This window comes from Malaclemys terrapin, chromosome 22, assembly GCF_027887155.1.
Source record: "Malaclemys terrapin pileata isolate rMalTer1 chromosome 22, rMalTer1.hap1, whole genome shotgun sequence".
Taxonomy (NCBI): domain Eukaryota; kingdom Metazoa; phylum Chordata; order Testudines; family Emydidae; genus Malaclemys; species Malaclemys terrapin.
The window spans coordinates 20,317,226-20,336,075 of record NC_071526.1 but is presented as its reverse complement, the minus strand read 5'-3'; the positions used below and the strand labels follow the sequence as shown (position 1 = coordinate 20,336,075).

General features: G+C 50.8%; 2 long non-coding RNA genes across 47 annotated transcripts; both read right to left on the bottom strand.

Annotated features, from left to right (window-relative positions):
• Positions 1–572: 572 nt before the first annotated feature.
• LOC128827713 (uncharacterized) lies at positions 573–15,084 on the bottom strand. 39 transcript variants are annotated; one of them, XR_008443064.1, is made up of 12 exons: positions 14,099–15,076; positions 12,928–13,799; positions 11,772–12,614; positions 10,849–11,469; positions 9,722–10,563; positions 8,784–9,404; positions 7,610–8,482; positions 6,025–7,297; positions 5,858–5,911; positions 5,356–5,718; positions 4,174–5,044; positions 573–3,889 (listed from the first exon to the last, which is right to left on the bottom strand). It is a non-coding gene; the product is annotated as an uncharacterized LOC128827713 (long non-coding RNA). The 39 variants fall into 39 exon arrangements; XR_008443077.1 differs by having other exon boundaries at positions 5,356–5,487; XR_008443071.1 differs by having other exon boundaries at positions 5,356–6,567; positions 6,939–6,992; positions 7,106–7,297.
• A 14-nt stretch (positions 15,085–15,098) lies between these two features.
• On the bottom strand, positions 15,099–18,839 carry LOC128827715 (uncharacterized). Of its 8 annotated transcripts, none has more exons than XR_008443087.1 (5): positions 18,250–18,839; positions 17,094–17,936; positions 16,444–16,791; positions 16,171–16,308; positions 15,099–15,883 (listed from the first exon to the last, which is right to left on the bottom strand). It is a non-coding gene; the product is annotated as an uncharacterized LOC128827715 (long non-coding RNA). The 8 variants fall into 8 exon arrangements; XR_008443089.1 differs by having other exon boundaries at positions 16,171–16,541; positions 16,662–16,791; XR_008443091.1 differs by having other exon boundaries at positions 16,171–16,538; positions 16,662–16,791.
• Positions 18,840–18,850: the final 11 nt, after the last annotated feature.

The following is an 18,850-nucleotide window of genomic DNA, read 5'->3' as shown; positions in this document are numbered from 1 at the left end:
CCAAAGATACTCAACCAACCACTCGTGCTCTGTGATCCTGTTACATCAACAAGAATCTCCCCAAAGTCCCCATGAAGAGGAGGAGGAGTGACACCTTGAGACTGGCAGGCAGCATGAACTCTCCTCAGCATGGCATGGATCATCCCTGGGTCAGACAGATCCTATATGACTCATACGAGACCACGGGGGGCAAGAGAGTGCATCCCACTGATCCTGATAGGAGGTGTGGACCCTCCCTCTGGGGCAGACCAACCCTCCCCCGAGATGGATCCTCCCCAACCCATGGGAGACTACAGAGTGCCAGGGAGTCTTTTCCCAGGGTCTTGCTCTGTTGCAGGCTCTCCATGTGCTACACCGTATTCTCAGCACATCAACTTTCTACAGCTTGGATTGCTGTAAGGAGTGGAGGGAGGCACTGTTAATGAGTGATGGCAGGTACAAGGATTTGGGGACTCGAAGTGCTGAGGTGTCACAGGTGGGACAGTGCCATGTGTGTCCATCCATCCCCCTCCCCCCCATTTAGGCAGTGACCCGTGGTTGCTATTTCACACTTTAAGAAAAGAGCCAAATGCCACTGTTTGTCACAGGGTAATTTTATTTAACACACAGCATTCTTCATCAGAAACTTACAACCCCCACCTTGCCCAGCACCTGCCCAAATCAGCACAGTCACTCATGACAGCAAATACCCCAGAACATACAGACCCAAAGGGCAGCAGTTTTAATTTGAAGCAATGAGATAATGCCTAGAGAAGCTAGTGAAGGTCTGTGGGGAAGTAGACAAATTGCAACTAACTACAATGGGGAAAATCATAATCCACCAGGGAGAAAAACTGACTCCACTGGGAAATCAAACCAGCTCCAGCGAGCCTGGGATTTCCAGCAATTCAGGATTGGAGCAAGAATTCTCCACTTCCCTTCATTGTCTGGCAATTTCCAAGGAAGGGTAAGGTTAACGAGCCCTTCACAAATGGATAATTCCCAAACCACTGTGGCCAAATGCACCCCTGTATTCACACCCTACACACTATTGTAACAATCTTTGGACAAAATATGCCTTGTGAGGTAGCATTTGAAACTCAGTGATCAATACTATTTTGGTGAAATGGCGGTAGCAACAGTCTGTGTAAAGTTATGAAATTCCACCTATAGGGTATTAAAAGCACAAGTTCCAATTCACATAGCCTGATTAGGTGGAAGTGATCAAGCACACCTGTCCTAAAGAAAGGGATGTGCGTTTGCCTCAATTTGCATTTCAGCTGTAAACAGATTCCACAGAGGATAAGAGGGGGAAGAAAGAAGCAGTATACACGGATGAACAGAAACAGCACAAAGCCTCCTTCTTCCACCAAACTCCATGCTCTCAGCAAGAAAAAACTTAACCTAAGGTGAACACTCAGGAAAATGTTTTTCAAATGGTGACCGAACTATAAAAGGGAAGGGCAAAAACACCCAAGTTCTCTCTCCCTCCTCATCTCCCTTTCACCTAAGATGATCAGAGAAACAGCTGCTGGACCCTGGAAGCAGATTCTGGCCTGAGGGTTTGGGCAGCAATATTACTGGAAGCTGTGGGAAGGGACTTCACAAGCCTAGTTTGTTAAGTTTAGAAAGCATTTTATCTTTATTTTTTCTTGTAACCATTTCTTCTTTAATGCCTTATTACTTTTGTTCACATAAAACCTCTCTATGTAGTTAAATAAACTTGTTTTATTCTTGAACCAAAACTAATCCAGTGTTGTGAACTGTAAATGGAATTATCCACAAGGTGGCAGATTTTTGTATATTGACCTCCTAGAGGTACAACAGACCTAATCTATCTGGCCTGTCCAGGAGAGGGATGGACAGTGCACAACACGTTTTTGGGGTAAAATTCAGGACAGGGAGTGTGTTGGGGTCACCCTGCATGTGGTAGCCCAGGTCTGATGGAAGCCAAAGTGTGACTGGTGAGTGCTGACAAGCTCTGGGATCAGAGTCGTAGCCATACACAGACACTTGGGGGGGGAGCATCACGCTGACAGGCTGTTTGTGAGCTACCCAAGTCAGAGCTATAACAGAGATGCACGGTGAGGCACCCCCCTGTTGCAGGTCAGGTGACATAGCCCCACACTGGTCAGGATTACAGCCTGGAACATCATACCTGAGCCACAGCAAGAGCCCCCCCCAGCTGTTGTAGTGTTATAAAACACTCCCCAGCAGAATCGGTTACTTTGCAGTTGAGGATGCTGGAGCAAGCTGACCATGTACAGTAACAGGGGCAAAAGGAAGGTGTGTGTGGGGGGGGGGGCAGGGAAGGTCTAGACAAGGCTGCTCTTCCCTCTCTGAAATGATGTAGTGAGTTTCAGACACCTTCCCTCTCCCCCCCATACACCCTGCTCTTTAAATACTCTCAGTCTTCATTCAGGTGTTTACATACAAGTGACATGTGCACAGAGATGTTCACAAATTGGTCTGCTCAGCTGTTCCGATTCCCTGAACTGGCCACCCTTTCCCATTACCTCCAGGAAATGGAGTTTCATACATTTTAATTCTTTACTTTTCAAGAAACCTTCATATCTTCTTCTAACACTTCCTAGGGTTTTATAGTGACTCTCATTTACCATATTTAATACATTATTAAAAAACAAAACATAATCAAGTCTATTTTTATGATCACATGACTTCACTGGTTCTTGAATTGCTCGTTGGCCGGAATGGCTACCTCTAGACCAAGGGAGGGGTGGACACCCGTTGCTCCTGTGAAACCTCTTTTTAAAATTTACACACAAGTAAAACAAGATTTTGCTAATTTAGAAAAAAATGTATTAAAATAGTGATTTCACACAAGTTGAAACCTAAGTTACCTCTAAGCTGCGCAGCAGCATATTAAGCACTGTGCAGAGACTCAGGGCTGTGGCGTGGAGACATGCCTCTCCCCCCAGCCCAGGTGCTGCTGCGGGGAGAGAGAGCTGCAGGGAGTCTTCTCCCCACACTTCCTGTAGTTCCAAGGCACTCTGGACCTCAAACCCCTCATCCCCAGCCCTGAGACCACACCCCCAGATGGAGCCCTCACCCCCCCCGCACCTCAACGCTCTGCCGCAGCCCTGAGCCCTGTCCCACACTCCGAACGCCTTGGCCCCACACCCGCCACATGAATTTTGTTACGTGTACCAATGTGGAGGTAATGTGTGACACATCACCTCCATATTGGTGCACATAACGAAATTCCTTCCACACATGAGTGGGAAAAATTGAAGGGAACACTGGCTGAAACTCTGACAAAATCCAACCCATTTGTCACAACTCCTTTCCCATAGACCCAGGAATGGGAAATTGTGGGTGTAGCAAATGGTGACAGGGCAGTCCTCGACTTTAGCGCCCACTGCCCTGCATGATTTTCTTCCGCTCCTACTTCTCCATGGATCCCGAGACCTGGGCTGTACACCAACCAGTGTTCTACAAATGGGCATGAGGAGAGGAGAGGAGAGGAGAGAGAGTGTGTTGGCCAACATACTAGAGAAGAGAGAGAGAGAGAGAGAGAAAAAGAGAGAGAGAGAGAAGCACCTGGAGTTATTCTCCTGGAGGTAACCTTCTGCTGCAGAGGAGACAGTTCCTGACCAGAGAAATGAGCAACCTCTGAAAATAGGGACCTTTTCTCCCTCGTAACCACAGTTAGTCAGGAACCATTCATACAAACCCCGCCCTACTGTACTAGGCTTCCCAACCTGGACTCAGGTGGAGTCTGAGCAGAGCCCTCACCAAACCAGACACTTCTCACTATCAGCAGCGTCTGCTAGGCTCCCAGATGGACGGCTTTTGCATGGCATCAACAATGCTCAGAGTCTCAACGCTCTGGCTCGCTTTCCATCACATGAGGACAGTAGACTGACGCGTGACTTCGTTTTCCTTGGTACTAAACCAAGCAGAGGGGGGAAAAACAAAAAAATTAGCATCTCTGTCTGCAATGTCGCATAGTTTCTTCATTTCACATCTCCCATATCCCACGGCTCCGCCCTCAACCCATCTCCTATTACTACATTACAACTGCAACTAGAAGGCACCCATTGTAACTCACTTTACTCAGGAAACTCTTGTCCCTTCCCCAGCCTTAATCCCAGAGCCTCGTAACTAACTAGGAAGCACACGGCCTGTGAAGAAAACTACAGCGAGCACAGATGAGGAATTCAAAGCACTGACCTCTTACTCACAGCCAGCGATGCAAAAGGCAGAAACATGAGGACTATTCATGTCTCCTTAGAAGGATGTCCAGGCTGCTCAGGTCCACTTCTGCCATATTCTTGTCCGGCTAGGGCTCCTGGACGATTCAGCCACAAACTAATAAAGCCAAGCAAGAACTATCACTACACAGAGCTCTATTGGTGCGTTGAATCGTGCCCTCATCCCTGCCTCCCTCTCCAGTCCCATCTACATCAGCCCCACTGGATGAACAGAGACTGAGTAAACACAGACAGTCACAGCTCCACTTTAGCGCCCACTGCCCCACATGCTTTTTGTCCACTCCAACTTCTCCATGGCTCCCGAGACCTGGCCTCTGGGGATGCACACCTAGCACACCTGCCTGTGTCCTACGAAGGGAGGCAGAACAAGGAAAGGCAAGGACAGACAGAGAGATAGAGGGTGTGTGTTGGCCAACGTACTAGAGACGAGAGAGAGACAGATAGAAAGACATGGGAGGAAGGCAAGCAACTCACCACCTGGAGTCATCCTCCTGGATGCAACCTTCAGCTCCTGAGGACACACTGTATCTGGCCAGAGAAATGCGCAGTCCCTGAAAATGGGGACCTTGTCTCTCTCGTAACCACAGCTCGTCAGGAACCATTTCTTACAAACCCAGCCCCAGCTAACGGGGCGTCCCTACCTGGACCAAGGGGGCCCTACGCAGAGCCCTCACCAAACCAGACACTTATCTCACTGACAATAGCGACTGCTCCACTGCCAACTGGACGGCTCCTGACTTGCATCAACAATGCTTGCGGGCTCACTGTTCTCGCTCGCTTTCCATCCGACGAGGGGAGTAAACGCTGACGTTCGATTTCTTTTCCTGATACTAAACCCAGCACAAGGAGGAAAAACGATGAAGTTACCACCTCAGTGGGCAGTGTCGCATAGGCTATTCTTTTCGCCTCTCCCACAAGGCGGCGCTCCGCCCCAAACCCTCTCCCCCATTAGGCCTTTAGCATTACAACTAGAACGCACCCCTTGCAACGGCACCCGAAATAATCACTCTGCACAGCAGACTCTGGCCCCTCCCCAGCTGTAATCTCACAGAGCCCCATACCCAACGAGGAAGCACACGGCCTGTGAAGAATACTACAGCGAGCACAGATGACGAATGCAAAGCACTGACCGCTTACTCACAGCCAGTTTTGCGGGAGTCAGAAAGCCGAGGTCTGTTCATGTCTGCTGACAAGGGTGTCCAGTCTGCTCATGTCCAGTTCTGCCACTTTCTCTTCGGACTAGGGCTCCTGGAAAATTCCTCTGGAAGCGCAGCTGCAAAAGCCAAGCATGAGCCATCACTACACAAACCTCTATTGGTGCTTCAAATCTTGCCCTCATCCTGGCCTCCCTCTCCAATCCCATCTACCTCGGCCCCACTTGACGAACAGAGACCAAGATAACACCGACAGTCACAGCCCTGCATGATTTTCCTCCCCTCCTACTTCTCCATGGCTCGCAAGAACTGGCCTGTGGGGATGCAAACCTAGCACGCCTGCCTGTGTCCTACAAAGGGAGACAGTACAGGGAAAGGCAAGGACAGACAGAGAGGGAGAGATAGAGGCTGTGTGTTGGCCAACGTACGAGAGAGAGAGAGAGACAGACAAAGAGAAATAAAAACATGGGAGGAAAGCAAGCAACTCACCACCTGGAGTCACCCTCCTGGATGCAACCTTCTGATGCGGAGGAGACACCATTCCTGACCAGAGAAATGAGCAACCTCTCAAAGTAGGGACCTTTTCTCCCTCGTGACCACAGCTAGTCAGGAACCTTTTCATACAAACCCAGCCCTACTGTACTGGGCTTCCCTACCTGGACTCAGGTTGCGCGTGAGCAGAGCCCTCACCAAACCAGACACTTCTCTCACTGACAGCGGCGTCTCCTCGGCTCCCAGATGGACGGCTTTTGCGTGGCATCGACAATGCTCAGAGTTTCGACGCTCCCGGTAGCTTTCCATCACATGAGGGCAGTAGACTCTGACGCGTGACTTTTTTTTCCTTGATACTAAACCTGGCAGGGAGAGGGATAAAAAAATTAGCATCTCCGTCTGCAATGTCGCGTAGTCTCTTCATTTCACATCTCCCCTATCCCACGTCTCTGCCCTCAACCCATCTCCCATTACTACGTTACAACTGCAACTAGAAGGCACCCATTGTAATGGCACCCAAAATATTCACTTTCTTCAGGAGACTCTCGTCCCTTCCCCAGCCTTAATCTCAGAGCTTCACAGCCAGCGATGCAGAAGGCAGAAACATGAGGACTATTCATGTCTCCTTAGAAGGATGTCCAGACTGCTCAGGTCCACTTCTGCCATATTCTTGTCCGGCTAGGGCTCCTGGACGATTCCTCCGCAAACTAATAAAGCCAAGCAAGAACTATCACTACACAGAGCTCTATTGAGGCGTCGAGTCTTGCCCTCATCCCTGCCTCCCTCTCCAGTCCCATCTACATCAGCCCCACTCGATGAACAGAGACTGAGTAAACACAGACAGTCACAGCTCCACTTTAGTGCCCACTGCCCCGCATGGTTTTCGTTCGCTCCTACTTCTCCGTGGCTCCCGAGACCTGGCTAGGATGCACACCTAGCACGGATGCCCGTGGTCCTACGAAGGGAGACGGCACGAGGAGGAGAGGAGAGGAAAGAGAGTGAGAAAGTTGGCCAACACACTAGAGGAGAGAGAGAAAGAGACAGAGAGAAAAAAATGGAAGGAAGGCAAGCAACTCACCACCTGGATTCATCCTCCTGGATGCAACCTTCTGCTTCCGAGGACACACCGCATCTGGGCAGAGAAATGAGCAGTCCCTGAAAATGGGGACCTTATCTCTCTCGTAACCACAGCTGCTTAGGAACCATTTCTTACAAACCCAGCCCCAGCTAACGGGGCGTCCCTACCTGGAGCCATTGGGGCCCTACGCAGAACCCTCACCAAACCACACACTTATCTCACTGACGGTAGCGACTGCTCCACTGCCAACTGGACGGCTCCTGACTTGCGTCAACAATGCTCGCAGGCTCACTGCTCTTGCTCGCTTTCCATCCGACAAGGGGAGTAAACGCTGACGTTTGATTTCTTTTCCCAGGGTACTAAATCCGGCACAAGGAGGAAAAACAATGAAGTTACCACCTCAGTGGGCAGGGTCGCGTAAGCTTTTCTTTTCGCCTCTCCTACACGGCAGCGCTCTGCCCCAAACTCTCCCCCCCCCATTACGCCTTTAGCATTACAACTAGAACGCACCCTTGCAACGGCACCCAAATTATTCACTCTACACAGAAGACTCTGGCCCCTCCCCAGCCGTAATCTCACAGAATCCCATACCCAATGAGAAAGCACACAGCCTGTGAAGAATACTACAGCGAGCACAGATGACGAATTCAAAGCACTGACCGCTTACTCACAGCCAGTTATGCGGGAGCCAGAAAGTTGAGGACTGTTCATGTCTGCTGACAAGGATGTTCATGTCTGCTTACAGGGATATCCAGTCTGCTCATGTCCACTTCTCCCAGTTTCTTCTTGAGATAGGGCTCCTGGAAAATTCCTCTGGAAGCGCAGCTGCAAAAGCCAAGCATGAGTCATCACTACACAAACCTCTATTGGTGCTTCAAATCTTGCCCTCCTCCTGGCCTCCTTCTCCAATCCCATCTACCTCAGCCCCACTCGACAAACAGAGACTGAGATAACATCGACAGTCACAGCCGTGCATGATTTTCGTCCCCTCCTACTTCTCCATGGCTCCCGAGACATAGCCTGTGGGGATACACACGTTACACGGCTGCCTGTGTCTTACGAAAGGAGACAACACGAGGAAAGGCAAGGACAGACCGCGAGAGCTAGAAGGTGTGTGTTGGCCAACATACTAGAGAAGAGAGAGAGAGAAAGAAAAACATTGGAGGAAAGCAAGCAACTGACCACCTGGAGTCATCCTTCTGAATCCAACCTTCCGCTGCAGAGGAGACACCATTCCTGACCAGAGAAATGAGCAACCTTTCAAAATAGGGACCTTTTCCCCCTCGTAACCACAGTTAGTCAGGAACCTTTTCATACAAACCCAGCCCCAACTTAGTGGGCTTCCCTACCTGGACTCAGGTTGGGCATGAGCAGAGCCCTCATGAAAAAGACACTTATCTCACTGACAGCGGCATCTCCTCGGCTCCCAGATGGATGGCTTTTGCGTGGCATCAACAATGCTCAGAGTCTCAACGCTCTCGCTCGCTTTCCATCATGAGGGCAGTAGACTCTGACGGGTGACTTCGTTTTCCTTGGTTCTAAACCTAAAGGGAGGGGGGTGGGGGGGGAGAAAAAAAAAATTAGCATCTCCGTCTGCAATGTCCCGTAGTATCTTCTTTTCACATCTCCCATATCCCACGGCCCCACCCTCAACCCATCTCCCATTACTACGTTACAACTGCAACTAGAAGGCACCCATTGTAATGGCACCCAAAATATTCACTTTCTTCAGGAGACTCTCGTCCCTTCCCCAGCCTTAATCCCAGAGCCTCATACCCAACGAGGAAGCACACGGCCTGTGAAGAAAACTACAGCGACTACAGATGAGGAATTCAAAGCACTGACCTCTTACTCACAGCCAGCGATGCAGAAGGCAGAAACATGAGGACTATTCATGTCTCCTTAGAAGGATGTCCAGACTGCTCAGGTCCACTTCTGCCATATTCTTGTCCGGCTAGGGCTCCTGGACGATTCCTCCGCAAACTAATAAAGCCAAGCAAGAACTATCACTACACAGAGCTCTATTGGGGCGTCGAGTCTTGCCCTCATCCCTGCCTCCCTCTCCAGTCCCATCTACATCAGCCCCACTCGATGAACAGAGACCAAGGTAATACTGACAGTTACAGCCCTGCATGGTTTTCGTACGCTCCTACTTCTCCATGGCTCCCGAGACCTGGCCTCTGCAGATGCACACCTAGCACGCCTGCCCGTGTCTTCTGAAGGGAGACAGCACAAGGAAAGGCAAGGACAGACAGAGAGAGAGGGTGTGTGTTGGCCAACGTACTAGAGAAGAGAGAAAGAGAGAGAAAAACATGGGAGGAAGGCAAGCAACTCACCACCTGGAGTCATCCTCCTGGATGCAACCTTCTGCTGCGGAAGAGACACCGCTCCTGGCCAGAGAAATGAGCAGCCCCTGAAAAAGGGGACCTTGTCTCTCTCCTAAACACAGCTGGGCAGGAACCATTTCTTACAAACCCACGGGGGAAGAAACGGAGGGGGGGAAAAAAGTTACCATCTCAGTAGTCAACATCTCATAGGCTCTCCTTTTCACCTCTCCCACACGACGTGGCTCCGCCCTCAACCCTCCCCATTACACCTTTAGCATTATAACCAAAAAGCACCCCTTCCAACAGCACCCGAAATAATCACTCTGCACAGTAGACTCTGGCCCCTCCCCAGCTGTAATCTCACAGAGCCCCATACCCAACAAGGAAGCACATGGCCTGTGAAGAATACTATAGCGAGCACAGATGAGCAATTCAAAGCACTGACCGCTTACTCACAGCCAGTTATGCGGGAGTCAGAAAGCTGAGAACTGTTCATATCTGCTTACAAGGATGTCCAGTCTGCTCATGTCCACTTCTGCCACTTACTCCTCGGGCTAGGGCTCTTGGAAAATTCCTCTGGAAGTGCAGCTGCAAAAGCCAAGTATGAGGCATCACTACTTAAAGCTCTATATGTCGCTTCAAATCTTGCCCTCATCCTGGCCTCCCTCTCCAATCCCATCTACATCAGCCCCACTCGATGAACAGAGACCAAGTTAACACCAACAGTCACAGCCCTGCATGATTTTCGTCCCCTCCTACTTTTCCATGGCTCCCGAGACCTGGCCTGCGGGGATGAACACCGAGCAAGCCTGCCCGTCTCCTACGAAGGGAGACGGCACGAGGACAGGAGAGGAAAGAGTGAGAAAGTTGGCCAACACACAAGAGGAGAGAGAGAGAGAAAAAAAAAAAAAATGGGAGGAAAGCAAGCAGCTCACCACCTGGAGTCATCCTCCTGAATCCAACCTTCCGCTGCGGAGGAGACACTGTTCCTGACCAGAGAAATGAGCAAGCTCTGAAAGTAGGGACCTTTTCCCCCTTGTAACCACAGCTAGTCAGGAACCTTTTCATACAAACCCAGCCCTAACTTAGTGGGCTTCCCTACCTGGACTCAGGTTGGGCGTGAGCAGAGCCCTCATGAAACAAGACACTTATCTCACTGACAGCGGCATCTCCTCGGCTCCCAGATGGATGGCTTTTGCGTGGCATCAACAATGCTCAGAGTCTCAACGCTCGCGCTGGCTTTCCATCACGAGGGCAGTAGACTCTGACGGGTGACTTCGTTTTCCTTGGTTCTAAACCTAAAGAGGGGGGGGGGGAGAGGAAGCCAAAAAAATTAGCATCTCAGTCTGCAATGTCGCGTAGTATCTTCTTTTCACATCTCCCATATCCCACGGCCCCACCCTCAACCCATCTCCCATTACTACGTTACAACTGCAACTAGAAGGCACCCAAAATATTCACTTTCTTCAGGAGACTCTCGTCCCTTCCCCAGCCTTAATCCCAGAGCCTCATACCCAACGAGGAAGCACACGGCCTGTGAAGAAAACTACAGCGACTACAGATGAGGAATTCAAAGCACTGACCTCTTACTCACAGCCAGCGATGCAGAAGGCAGAAACATGAGGACTATTCATGTCTCCTTAGAAGGATGTCCAGACTGCTCAGGTCCACTTCTGCCATATTCTTGTCCGGCTAGGGCTCCTGGACGATTCCTCCGCAAACTAATAAAGCCAAGCAAGAACTATCACTACACAGAGCTCTATTGGGGCGTCGAGTCTTGCCCTCATCCCTGCCTCCCTCTCCAGTCCCATCTACATCAGCCCCACTCGATGAACAGAGACCAAGGTAATACTGACAGTTACAGCCCTGCATGGTTTTCGTACGCTCCTACTTCTCCATGGCTCCTGAGACCTGGCCTCTGCAGATGCACACCTAGCACGCCTGCCCGTGTCTTCTGAAGGGAGACAGCACAAGGAAAGGCAAGGACAGACAGAGAGAGAGGGTGTGTGTTGGCCAACGTACTAGAGAAGAGAGAAAGAGAGAGAAAAACATGGGAGGAAGGCAAGCAACTCACCACCTGGAGTCATCCTCCTGGATGCAACCTTCTGCTGCGGAAGAGACACCGCTCCTGGCCAGAGAAATGAGCAGCCCCTGAAAAAGGGGACCTTGTCTCTCTCCTAAACACAGCTGGGCAGGAACCATTTCTTACAAACCCACGGGGGAAGGAACGGAGGGGGGGAAAAAAGTTACCATCTCAGTAGTCAACATCTCATAGGCTCTCCTTTTCACCTCTCCCACACGACGTGGCTCCGCCCTCAACCCTCCCCATTACACCTTTAGCATTATAACCAAAAAGCACCCGAAATAATCACTGTGCTCAGTAGACTCTGGCCCCTCCCCAGCTGTAATCTCACAGAGCCCCATACCCAACAAGGAAGCACATGGCCTGTGAAGAATACTATAGCGAGCACAGATGAGCAATTCAAAGCACTGACCGCTTACTCACAGCCAGTTATGCGGGAGTCAGAAAGCTGAGAACTGTTCATATCTGCTTACAAGGATGTCCAGTCTGCTCATGTCCACTTCTGCCACTTACTCCTCGGGCTAGGGCTCTTGGAAAATTCCTCTGGAAATGCAGCTGCAAAAGCCAAGTATGAGGCATCACTACTTAAAGCTCTATATGTCGCTTCAAATCTTGCCCTCATCCTGGCCTCCCTCTCCAATCCCATCTACATCAGCCCCACTCGATGAACAGAGACCAAGTTAACACCAACAGTCACAGCCCTGCATGATTTTCGTCCCCTCCTACTTCTCCGTGGCTCCCGAGACCTGGCTAGGATGCACACCTAGCACGGATGCCCGTGGTCCTACGAAGGGAGACGGCACGAGGAGGAGAGGAGAGGAAAGAGAGTGAGAAAGTTGGCCAACACACTAGAGGAGAGAGAGAAAGAGACAGAGAGAAAAAAATGGAAGGAAGGCAAGCAACTCACCACCTGGATTCATCCTCCTGGATGCAACCTTCTGCTTCCGAGGATACACCGCATCTGGGCAGAGAAATGAGCAGTCCCTGAAAATGGGGACCTTATCTCTCTCGTAACCACAGCTGCTTAGGAACCATTTCTTACAAACCCAGCCCCAGCTAACGGGGCGTCCCTACCTGGAGCCATTGGGGCCCTACGCAGAACCCTCACCAAACCACACACTTATCTCACTGACGGTAGCGACTGCTCCACTGCCAACTGGACGGCTCCTGACTTGCGTCAACAATGCTCGCAGGCTCACTGCTCTTGCTCGCTTTCCATCCGACAAGGGGAGTAAACGCTGACGTTTGATTTCTTTTCCCAGGGTACTAAATCCGGCACAAGGAGGAAAAACAATGAAGTTACCACCTCAGTGGGCAGGGTCGCGTAAGCTTTTCTTTTCGCCTCTCCTACACGGCAGCGCTCTGCCCCAAACTCTCCCCCCCCCATTACGCCTTTAGCATTACAACTAGAACGCACCCCTTGCAACGGCACCCAAATTAATCACTCTACACAGAAGACTCTGGCCCCTCCCCAGCCGTAATCTCACAGAATCCCATACCCAATGAGAAAGCACACAGCCTGTGAAGAATACTACAGCGAGCACAGATGACGAATTCAAAGCACTGACCGCTTACTCACAGCCAGTTATGCGGGAGCCAGAAAGTTGAGGACTGTTCATGTCTGCTGACAAGGATGTTCATGTCTGCTTACAGGGATGTCCAGTCTGCTCATGTCCACTTCTCCCAGTTTCTTCTTGAGATAGGGCTCCTGGAAAATTCCTCTGGAAGCGCAGCTGCAAAAGCCAAGCATGAGTCATCACTACACAAACCTCTATTGGTGCTTCAAATCTTGCCCTCCTCCTGGCCTCCTTCTCCAATCCCATCTACCTCAGCCCCACTCGACAAACAGAGACTGAGATAACATCGACAGTCACAGCCGTGCATGATTTTCGTCCCCTCCTACTTCTCCATGGCTCCCGAGACATAGCCTGTGGGGATACACACGTTACACGGCTGCCTGTGTCTTACGAAAGGAGACAACACGAGGAAAGGCAAGGACAGACCGCGAGAGCTAGAAGGTGTGTGTTGGCCAACATACTAGAGAAGAGAGAGAGAGAAAGAAAAACATTGGAGGAAAGCAAGCAACTGACCACCTGGAGTCATCCTTCTGAATCCAACCTTCCGCTGCAGAGGAGACATCATTCCTGACCAGAGAAATGAGCAACCTTTCAAAATAGGGACCTTTTCCCCCTCGTAACCACAGTTAGTCAGGAACCTTTTCATACAAACCCAGCCCCAACTTAGTGGGCTTCCCTACCTGGACTCAGGTTGGGCATGAGCAGAGCCCTCATGAAACAAGACACTTATCTCACTGACAGCAGCATCTCCTCGGCTCCCAGATGGATGGCTTTTGCGTGGCATCAACAATGCTCAGAGTCTCAACGCTCTCGCTCGCTTTCCATCATGAGGGCAGTAGACTGACGGGTGACTTCGTTTTCCTTGGTTCTAAACCTAAACGGGGGGGGGGGGGGAAGAAAAAAAAAAATTAGCATCTCCGTCTGCAATGTCCCGTAGTATCTTCTTTTCACATCTCCCATATCCCACGGCCCCACCCTCAACCCATCTCCCATTACTACGTTACAACTGCAACTAGAAGGCACCCATTGTAATGGCACCCAAAATATTCACTTTCTTCAGGAGACTCTTGTCCCTTCCCCAGCCTTAGTCTCAGAGCCTCATACCCAACGAGGAAGCACACGGCCTGTGAAGAAAACTACGGCGACTACAGATGAGGAATTCAAAGCACTGACCTCTTACTCACAGCCAGCGATGCAGAAGGCAGAAACACGAGGACTATTCATGTCTCCTTAGAAGGATGTCCAGACTGCTCAGGTCCACTTCTGCCATATTCTTGTCCGGCTAGGGCTCCTGGACGATTCCTCCGCAAACTAATAAAGCCAAGCAAGAACTATCACTACACAGAGCTCTATTGGGGCGTCGAGTCTTGCCCTCATCCCTGCCTCCCTCTCCAGTCCCATCTACATCAGCCCCACTCGATGAACAGAGACCAAGGTAATACTGACAGTTACAGCCCTGCATGGTTTTCGTACGCTCCTACTTCTCCATGGCTCCCGAGACCTGGCCTCTGCAGATGCACACCTAGCACGCCTGCCCGTGTCTTCTGAAGGGAGACAGCACAAGGAAAGGCAAGGACAGACAGAGAGAGAGGGTGTGTGTTGGCCAACGTACTAGAGAAGAGAGAAAGAGAGAGAAAAACATGGGAGGAAGGCAAGCAACTCACCACCTGGAGTCATCCTCCTGGATGCAACCTTCTGCTGCGGAAGAGACACCGCTCCTGGCCAGAGAAATGAGCAGCCCCTGAAAAAGGGGACCTTGTCTCTCTCCTAAACACAGCTGGGTAGGAACCATTTCTTACAAACCCACGGGGGAAGGAACGGAGGGGGGGAAAAAAGTTACCATCTCAGTAGTCAACATCTCATAGGCTCTCCTTTTCACCTCTCCCACACGACGTGGCTCTGCCCTCAACCCTCCCCATTACACCTTTAGCATTATAACCAAAAAGCACCCCTTCCAACAGCACCCGAAATAATCACTCTGCACAGTAGACTCTGGCCCCTCCCCAGCTGTAATCTCACAGAGCCCCATACCCAACAAGGAAGCACATGGCCTGTGAAGAATACTATAGCGAGCACAGATGAGCAATTCAAAGCACTGACCGCTTACTCACAGCCAGTTATGCGGGAGTCAGAAAGCTGAGAACTGTTCATATCTGCTTACAACGATGTCCAGTCTGCTCATGTCCACTTCTGCCACTTACTCCTCGGGCTAGGGCTCTTGGAAAATTCCTCTGGAAGTGCAGCTGCAAAAGCCAAGTATGAGGCATCACTACTTAAAGCTCTATATGTCGCTTCAAATCTTGCCCTCATCCTGGCCTCCCTCTCCAATCCCATCTACATCAGCCCCACTCGATGAACAGAGACCAAGTTAACACCAACAGTCACAGCCCTGCATGATTTTCGTCCCCTCCTACTTTTCCATGGCTCCCGAGACCTGGCCTGCGGGGATGAACACCGAGCAAGCCTGCCCGTCTCCTACGAAGGGAGACGGCACGAGGACAGGAGAGGAAAGAGTGAGAAAGTTGGCCAACACACAAGAGGAGAGAGACAGAGAGAGAGAGAAAAAAAAAAATGGGAGGAAAGCAAGCAGCTCACCACCTGGAGTCATCCTCCTGAATCCAACCTTCCGCTGCGGAGGAGACACTGTTCCTGACCAGAGAAATGAGCAAGCTCTGAAAGTAGGGACCTTTTCCCCCTTGTAACCACAGCTAGTCAGGAACCTTTTCATACAAACCCAGCCCTAACTTAGTGGGCTTCCCTACCTGGACTCAGGTTGGGCGTGAGCAGAGCCCTCATGAAACAAGACACTTATCTCACTGACAGCGGCATCTCCTCGGCTCCCAGATGGATGGCTTTTGCGTGGCATCAACAATGCTCAGAGTCTCAACGCTCTCGCTGGCTTTCCATCACGAGGGCAATAGACTCTGACGGGTGACTTCGTTTTCCTTGGTTCTAAACCTAAAGAGAGGGGGGGGGGGGGAGGAAGCCAAAAAAATTAGCATCTCAGTCTGCAATGTCGCGTAGTATCTTCTTTTCACATCTCCCATATCCCACGGCCCCACCCTCAACCCATCTCCCATTACTACGTTACAACTGCAACTAGAAGGCACCCAAAATATTCACTTTCTTCAGGAGACTCTCGTCCCTTCCCCAGCCTTAATCCCAGAGCCTCATACCCAACGAGGAAGCACACGGCCTGTGAAGAAAACTACAGCGACTACAGATGAGGAATTCAAAGCACTGACCTCTTACTCACAGCCAGCGATGCAGAAGGCAGAAACATGAGGACTATTCATGTCTCCTTAGAAGGATGTCCAGACTGCTCAGGTCCACTTCTGCCATATTCTTGTCCGGCTAGGGCTCCTGGACGATTCCTCCGCAAACTAATAAAGCCAAGCAAGAACTATCACTACACAGAGCTCTATTGGGGCGTCGAGTCTTGCCCTCATCCCTGCCTCCCTCTCCAGTCCCATCTACATCAGCCCCACTCGATGAACAGAGACCAAGGTAATACTGACAGTTACAGCCCTGCATGGTTTTCGTACGCTCCTACTTCTCCATGGCTCCTGAGACCTGGCCTCTGCAGATGCACACCTAGCACGCCTGCCCGTGTCTTCTGAAGGGAGACAGCACAAGGAAAGGCAAGGACAGACAGAGAGAGAGGGTGTGTGTTGGCCAACGTACTAGAGAAGAGAGAAAGAGAGAGAAAAACATGGGAGGAAGGCAAGCAACTCACCACCTGGAGTCATCCTCCTGGATGCAACCTTCTGCTGCGGAAGAGACACCGCTCCTGGCCAGAGAAATGAGCAGCCCCTGAAAAAGGGGACCTTGTCTCTCTCCTAAACACAGCTGGGCAGGAACCATTTCTTACAAACCCACGGGGGAAGGAACGGAGGGGGGGAAAAAAGTTACCATCTCAGTAGTCAACATCTCATAGGCTCTCCTTTTCACCTCTCCCACACGACGTGGCTCCGCCCTCAACCCTCCCCATTACACCTTTAGCATTATAACCAAAAAGCACCCGAAATAATCACTGTGCTCAGTAGACTCTGGCCCCTCCCCAGCTGTAATCTCACAGAGCCCCATACCCAACAAGGAAGCACATGGCCTGTGAAGAATACTATAGCGAGCACAGATGAGCAATTCAAAGCACTGACCGCTTACTCACAGCCAGTTATGCGGGAGTCAGAAAGCTGAGAACTGTTCATATCTGCTTACAAGGATGTCCAGTCTGCTCATGTCCACTTCTGCCACTTACTCCTCGGGCTAGGGCTCTTGGAAAATTCCTCTGGAAATGCAGCTGCAAAAGCCAAGTATGAGGCATCACTACTTAAAGCTCTATATGTCGCTTCAAATCTTGCCCTCATCCTGGCCTCCCTCTCCAATCCCATCTACATCAGCCCCACTCGATGAACAGAGACCAAGTTAACACCAACAGTCACAGCCCTGCATGATTTTCGTCCCCTCCTACTTCTCCGTGGCTCCCGAGACCTGGCTAGGATGCACACCTAGCACGGATGCCCGTGGTCCTACGAAGGGAGACGGCACGAGGAGGAGAGGAGAGGAAAGAGAGTGAGAAAGTTGGCCAACACACTAGAGGAGAGAGAGAAAGAGACAGAGAGAAAAAAATGGAAGGAAGGCAAGCAACTCACCACCTGGATTCATCCTCCTGGATGCAACCTTCTGCTTCCGAGGACACACCGCATCTGGGCAGAGAAATGAGCAGTCCCTGAAAATGGGGACCTTATCTCTCTCGTAACCACAGCTGCTTAGGAACCATTTCTTACAAACCCAGCCCCAGCTAACGGGGCGTCCCTACCTGGAGCCATTGGGGCCCTACGCAGAACCCTCACCAAACCACACACTTATCTCACTGACGGTAGCGACTGCTCCACTGCCAACTGGACGGCTCCTGACTTGCGTCAACAATGCTCGCAGGCTCACTGCTCTTGCTCGCTTTCCATCCGACAAGGGGAGTAAACGCTGACGTTTGATTTCTTTTCCCAGGGTACTAAATCCGGCACAAGGAGGAAAAACAATGAAGTTACCACCTCAGTGGGCAGGGTCGCGTAAGCTTTTCTTTTCGCCTCTCCTACACGGCAGCGCTCTGCCCCAAACTCTCCCCCCCCCATTACGCCTTTAGCATTACAACTAGAACGCACCCCTTGCAACGGCACCCAAATTAATCACTCTACACAGAAGACTCTGGCCCCTCCCCAGCCGTAATCTCACAGAATCCCATACCCAATGAGAAAGCACACAGCCTGTGAAGAATACTACAGCGAGCACAGATGACGAATTCAAAGCACTGACCGCTTACTCACAGCCAGTTATGCGGGAGCCAGAAAGTTGAGGACTGTTCATGTCTGCTGACAAGGATGTTCATGTCTGCTTACAGGGATGTCCAGTCTGCTCATGTCCACTTCTCCCAGTTTCTTCTTGAGATAGGGCTCCTGGAAAATTCCTCTGGAAGCGCAGCTGCAAAAGCCAAGCATGAGTCATCACTACACAAACCTCTATTGGTGCTTCAAATCTTGCCCTCCTCCTGGCCTCCTTCTCCAATCCCATCTACCTCAGCCCCACTCGACAAACAGAGACTGAGATAACATCGACAGTCACAGCCGTGCATGATTTTCGTCCCCTCCTACTTCTCCATGGCTCCCGAGACATAGCCTGTGGGGATACACACGTTACACGGCTGCCTGTGTCTTACGAAAGGAGACAACACGAGGAAAGGCAAGGACAGACCGCGAGAGCTAGAAGGTGTGTGTTGGCCAACATACTAGAGAAGAGAGAGAGAGAAAGAAAAACATTGGAGGAAAGCAAGCAACTGACCACCTGGAGTCATCCTTCTGAATCCAACCTTCCGCTGCAGAGGAGACATCATTCCTGACCAGAGAAATGAGCAACCTTTCAAAATAGGGA